This window comes from Chelonia mydas, chromosome 5 (genome assembly GCF_015237465.2).
Source record: "Chelonia mydas isolate rCheMyd1 chromosome 5, rCheMyd1.pri.v2, whole genome shotgun sequence".
NCBI classification, from domain to species: Eukaryota; Metazoa; Chordata; order Testudines; family Cheloniidae; genus Chelonia; species Chelonia mydas.
The window spans coordinates 93,450,104-93,456,103 of NC_051245.2; the positions used below are offsets into that span (position 1 = coordinate 93,450,104).

A 6,000-nucleotide genomic window follows, 5' to 3' on the forward strand; every position below is an offset into this window, starting at 1 on the left:
GCCCTCCTAACAGGCATTTGCAGCATACTTGCACATGCATAAGTGAAGAATGCCTACAAACTTATGAAAGATGTGAACAATTAAATGAAATTTTGGAAAATTTTATTGTCAACAAACCAGACTTTTGCAGGATAGCATTTACATTTTTTGCAAAGCTCTGGCTCATTGGATGCTATTGGCATTCTGAAAGGCTCTATATTCTGTTGAAGGGTATGGAGATAAATTTTTCTGCTTTCAATTTTCCTCTCCCTCACTTTTACTTTTGTTTGTTTAATTAACGTTCCCAATTAGTTTCCTTATCATGCTATTTTTAGTGACAAGGTTAAAAATCACAGTAAGCTTTCCTGGAGTTGAATAATGCTGACTAGTGTCTGATAAACTACATCAATGCTGCTAATTGGCATGCTGAATTCCTGGGAAATTGCCCCTCCTATAGCTTCTCTCAGTAGCAACCGCAGTTCTAGGAAGTCAGATTTCAGTTGGAATAGAGCCTTTAGATTTCGTTTTGAGAGGGGGAGGTGGCAAGAGGAAGGTTTTAAAAGCTTTGTCTAAAAGACAGGTAGCAAAATTCTCCACTGCGATGAAAGATTTTAAGAACTGAATTTTGCTCCAGCATACCAATGTAAACTCAGCAGTGCAGCTTCTCAGCCTTTTGTTCAAACTGGTGAACATTTTTATTCACACAGTTAGTCCAACTGAGTAGTCCACTTCACTGAAGTTAGTGATTGGTGTAAAAAACAGCAGATTTTTGGCCTCTGATCTGTCTTAGCCTCAGCCAGGCTAATGGAGCGCAGAAAATTTCTCTGAGATGTGCTTAGCCTCAGGGAAAGGAGTGTTACAGATCACTCAACTAGAAGTGCCCCAAGCAACTAAAGCCCATCACCGATGATACAGATTCTTTCTGGGACCACCTAATTATCTTAAGGACGGACATCTGAGGACACTAGAGAGGTTAGAGTGGGGAAAAGCGCTGTGAACCTTACAGGGCACTGGAGACTCCCAAAGAGGAAAGTTTAGTAGTAAAGTACATATTTCCAAAATATTTACCTTCTGACAAAAATGTTTGTACCATAACTGGACTTCCATCACTAGTATTTTTTTCCCTACTTCATAGAGGCAGAAGGGGTCTATCTTCTTTTAGAGACAAGGGAGGTTTCAGCTCAGTGACAAAATAGCCAACAGCTACAGTGCTAACAACCCTTTTCTGGTTTCACAGAGCCCCGGTGTTTCTTGCCAAACTTGAAATCAGCTACCTGAAACCCCCTATTTAAGAAACCTGTTTGGAATTGCAAATACTCCAAATAGGTAACTCATACTGCTCTTTAAAAGTAATTGACCTCACCTCCTTCCAGCAAAAAGATTTACTTTTCAGAACAGCTTTGAAAAGGGGGCAAAATGCCAGTGGTATACTGAGCTGTCTGTTAAGGTTTGAAACCACTCACCAGGCTTAGATTCCAGAAAGCCACTTACAGCCTTCTAAACTGTTGGTGTCCTCAAATCTGTTTCTTCAGACTCTGCTCTGTTTTACCAACCTTGACAGAACACAGGCATGCTATTCCTTAAAAATAAAAGAAGTCTGATCTTTTCTAACCCATGCCCATTGCCAAGATGTTTTGGCACTTAAATAATATTATGTAGACGTGGCTCAAATAAAGGGCACGAAGTAGAGAGTAATGTTTGCAGAAATCCCAGAAATAAAGGGGTTGTTATTGTTTAACCTTAGATCAAAAAAAGTTTAGGTAAAAAGTCTGTTATACCTTTGCAAGGTTTCATATGTGGAGAAGATAGGGTGAACCATACAACACAGTCAGTTAATTCATTCAAGTTGCCAACAACGTTAGCAACAGCAGCAACAACAAAAAACCTGGAGCCCCATTAGTTAAATGGCTAAAAGCACTCCTATTTGAAACAGAACAAAGTTTCCAGAAATATTTTTTTGGGGGGTGGGGTAGGGTGAGTCAATAGCAGATGAACAACCTGGTAAATTTCAACTGCATTAAGATAGCTTCTACTTCATAATGCTGGAGAGAAAGAGTGTTTTTCCAAGTAAGAGTAATACCAGGGAGAGAGAGCACAGATCGTTGGCCCAGAAACTGGAGCAGGGGCAGTTATTAAAAATCTCCCTATTGGTATTTTTTCACATTGGAACGGCTCTTGTTTCCACCAGGACAAGCGAAGAACAAAAAACGTGTTCTCGAACTAGCAGGAGAGGAAGCGAGCGTGCAACCGCCAGCGCTTTACAGCAACATGCGAGTTCCCCTAAAGGAGGTATAGAAACAGAAACAGACACTGCCTGCCCCGGCCAAACAGACTCACCCACCCAGCTATTACTTCACTTTTCCCTAGGATGGAGCTCGGTCCCTGGCTCCACCACCTTTGCGTTCCAGTCAGTGGAGAGCCAAGGTGGGCGAGGGAAGCTTTTAACTGGACCAACTCCTGCCGGACCCAGCAGGGCGCCCGGGTCGCGGGAGCGGGGAGTGAACGAAGAGGGTCTGGCTGGAGGAAAGCCAGGGCAGGGAGTAAACGACATCCCCTCCCCCAGGAGGGCGCACCAGTCACTCCCCGCCTCCCACCGCAGCGCAGCCGTGGAGGCGCAGCAGCCAGCCGCCCTTCCAGAGCTCGGGCTGCCAGACTCCGTCGGACATGACTGGCCCGGCCCGCGGGGAGCCGGAGGAAAGGGGGCCGAGCAGTTACCTGGACCGAGCGGCCGGTGGCTCAGGAGGGACGCGAGCTGCTGCCGCTCAGCTACGAACTGAGCCGGGCTAGCATCAGCGGCGACAAATTTCCCCCAGCCGCCTCCTCCTCCTGAGAACGCCCGCCCCTTGCCGGCGGCTGGAAGCACTTCCTCTGCCTGGCCGAGAGGCGCTGCTGAGCGCCCCGCCTCCTTATATCCCCTGCTCTTTACACGGCGCGGAAGCGGGGAGGATGGGGCAGGGCCTTGCACAAGCAACCAGCCGAGCAAGGCGCTTCCGAGGTTCCCCTTCACTAGCGCTGCCCCCACCCAGCCACCAGAGCCGCCCCCGAAAGAGCTCTCTCCAGAGCGACACCCTCCTCCTCTCACAGCCACTGCTACCTAGGGTGCCAGTGTCCTCTGTGTCCCCCCCAAGGCTCCCTTGCAGCCACTGCTACCCCTCTTCCCAGTCCTCTATGTCCCCCCAAACACCCCCTCACAGTCTGCTACCCCCAAACTCATCCATGTCCCGAAAAATCCTCACTCCCACCATCCATCACTCCCCAGAGAGTCACCTCTCCCCAGCCTCACCATTTCCACACTCGACATGGTAAAGGATTATATTTGTGTGTTTTCTACAGGGCTCCGATTCTCAGGAGGGGAGCTTCTCTCCTGCAGGCCTCCTGCAGTTCTTTGAAGAGAAGCAGCACAGACTTCCCTGCTGTGGAGCTGAGAAATTCCAGAGGTGATGATGGGGGATCTCTGCCCTCTCCCACAGAGTTCATGAACTCCGCAGGAGAGAAGCAGCAGATGCTCACTTTTCAGGTTTGGTTCTGTGGATGTTCAGCTGAATCAATTTTAGAACCAGTGGGATACAACCTAGAAGGAGCACTGCTTCTGTCCCATCCAGTGCCCCAAATCAACTGTCACAACCTTGCCCTGTCCTCTCTTCTGGACAAGCCTAAGTCTGTTGTAAAGGGACCCAACTCTTGGGTCCATGTACTTCGAAGCGTCCTTGAGTCTGGGAAGTGATTGGTCATTGTTCTTAGCTCTGGCTCACTCCCAGGGGCAGACCTTGTGTTTGACACCCATCTTGGACAGTGGGACCCTGCAGTTTGGCTATCTTAGACCCTGGAACTAGTGTCACAGCCCTCCAGAACCCCCAGTTGCTTAGACATATTCCGCCAGTGTACCTGATTGTGAGATCTCTGGTTCCTAGTTACATCCTTCAGGGACAATGTGGCTGGAAGACAAAGAACACAGACTTATTGAAGAAATGTCTTTAATGGTAGACGCTTTCTCCCTTAACAAAGTACACTAGAGAGTTATAGATTTATTAAAAATAACACAATCCCCTTGCCTTACCTCACAGCTCCTGTGAGTCCTTGATTTGGTCAGCATTCTTAAGCTACAAAGCCCTTTTTGGCCTGGTCGTGCATATACCATTGGTTTGCCGCCTTGGTCAGAGATGCAGCCACCTTTTAAAACAGACTCTGCCTCTGTTCTCCTTTTCCCCATATGCTTCAGACGGAGAATTTCCCTCCTCCCCATAGCTTCTATGTAGAGAGTCATTCAAAGTCAATAGCCCTTCTGGTAGAAAACCCATTATTCTGGTAGGGGAGACTCATTGAACATTTATGGCTTTTGATGGCTCTCTCAGAGCTTCTCAGACTAAGGCTATGGCTACACTACAGCTTAAATAGACATAAATTATGTCCTCAGGGGTCTGAATAAGCCACACCCCCTCCCAAGCGACATAATTTATGACGACTTAAGCGCTGGTGTGGACAGTGCTATGTTGGTGGGAGAGCTTCTCCTGCTGACATAGCTACCGCCGCTCGCAGGGGCTGGAGTAATTACACCAATGGGAGCTGCTGTAAGCTCTCTAGTGTAGCTATAGTCTTTCCACTAGGTGTTAAGCCCCTGCTACTAAAGGAATCCTCCAAATCCACAAACGAGGTTGCAATATAACATGAAGGTCACACTTCAAAATGAAGGTTACAATACAGAGTAGAACCCCTGAAACATAGTGGAGTTCACCAAACAACATGGAATTCACAGGTTGACACAGATATATCCCCCAATCTGTCACACCAAACACCCACAGTTCTGAGTAGTTAAGATGTGCAAAATTCTATGTTATTATGTTATCTTTGACAGTGGGACAAAAATAGAAACAAATTATGATGCATAATGGTACACTTTTATATTTTATTATTTTTAAAAATAGTCCATGAAATACAAAAGAAAAGCCTATCAATCCTTATGATGGCACCGACTTTCAAAAAGACCTAACCCAGAGAAGATCTTGAAAGCTTATCTTTCTCACCAACAGAAGCTGGTCCAATAAAAGACATTACCTCACCCACCTTGTCTCTCTAAAAAGACCTCAGCTCAACCTCCAACTTTGTGCCAGCAAATCTGTGTCTGCAAATAGTTGTGGGCGTATTCTGTAGCATTTATACATCTGATTTGGAGGTTCAGTCAGGCACTTAGATAAAACTAGGAAGCGCATCCACTATTACTGGATGCCTCCAACTTGTAAATACAATTACTTGTGGGTGCAAAATCAGAGACAGCTTCTGAAGATAGGGGTTTATATCATTACCAAGTAGAAAGCTTCATTAACTATCAGTAAACACTGTTAAATTCAGTTCCAAAGACAATGTAGCACAACCCATATCAATAAAAAAACATCCAAACATACAGGTAAGCTCTTTTAACAATTGAACTACCTTTACAATATTACCTGCCAAGTAATCATTATGGATCAGCACTGTATTACAGATGGTCCCATTAACTTCAAGGAGAGTATTTGTCGAGAACTTAGTGTTAAATGTGTATAAGGGCATCAGAATCTTGGCCCATGTAATAATTCCTTATAGTGTAACTACCCTAGTGTTGTAATAATTGGGTCCACAAATTTACCCTAATTGTGAGCTTGGTTGTAAAAAGTAAGTAAAAGTTCACAAAGTATCACAATAATCTATGACAATAAATGTTAATGTGAAAAGGTACAAAGGGGAAACAAAAGATTAAATTAATTCAACTAAAATGGCCTTCTTCTAGAACTCAAAGACTGTGTTAAGATTATGCCTGGTAAACAAGAGAAGTGTGGGACCAAAAATCAATGGACCAAAATTGGTATGTCAAAAGTCAGGCCTAGTTGGTGGACAAAATAATAGGAGGAGGGCTCCTTAAAATAAATTACTTTGTGGGTGAAAACTGTCTGACAACTACTGGCTGGAAGATGGGTGAATGGGAAGAAGTGAGCTTTACCATCATGGGGCTACCACTGACACCATTTCCTGGGACCTTACGATCTACTG

General features: G+C 45.3%; 1 protein-coding gene and 1 long non-coding RNA gene across 6 annotated transcripts in view; one reads left to right on the plus strand and one right to left on the minus strand.

Annotated features, from left to right (window-relative positions):
• The window catches only part of GCNT1 (glucosaminyl (N-acetyl) transferase 1), a 38,440-nt gene extending 35,489 nt beyond the window's left edge, over positions 1-2,951 (minus strand). For 3 of the 5 annotated variants that reach the window (XM_037901822.2, XM_043546976.1, XM_043546977.1), the window contains exon 1: positions 2,695-2,866. The gene's annotated coding sequence lies outside the window, so the exon portion shown is untranslated. Of the gene's footprint in view, positions 1-2,320; positions 2,343-2,694 lie in introns of those variants that run through there. The other 2 variants (XM_007065548.4, XM_043546979.1) reach the window with 2 other exon arrangements.
• Positions 1,919-5,348, plus strand: LOC122465867. Its single transcript, XR_006290987.1, has 2 exons — positions 1,919-2,268; positions 3,313-5,348. It is a non-coding gene; the product is annotated as an uncharacterized LOC122465867 (long non-coding RNA).
• Positions 5,349-6,000: the final 652 nt, after the last annotated feature.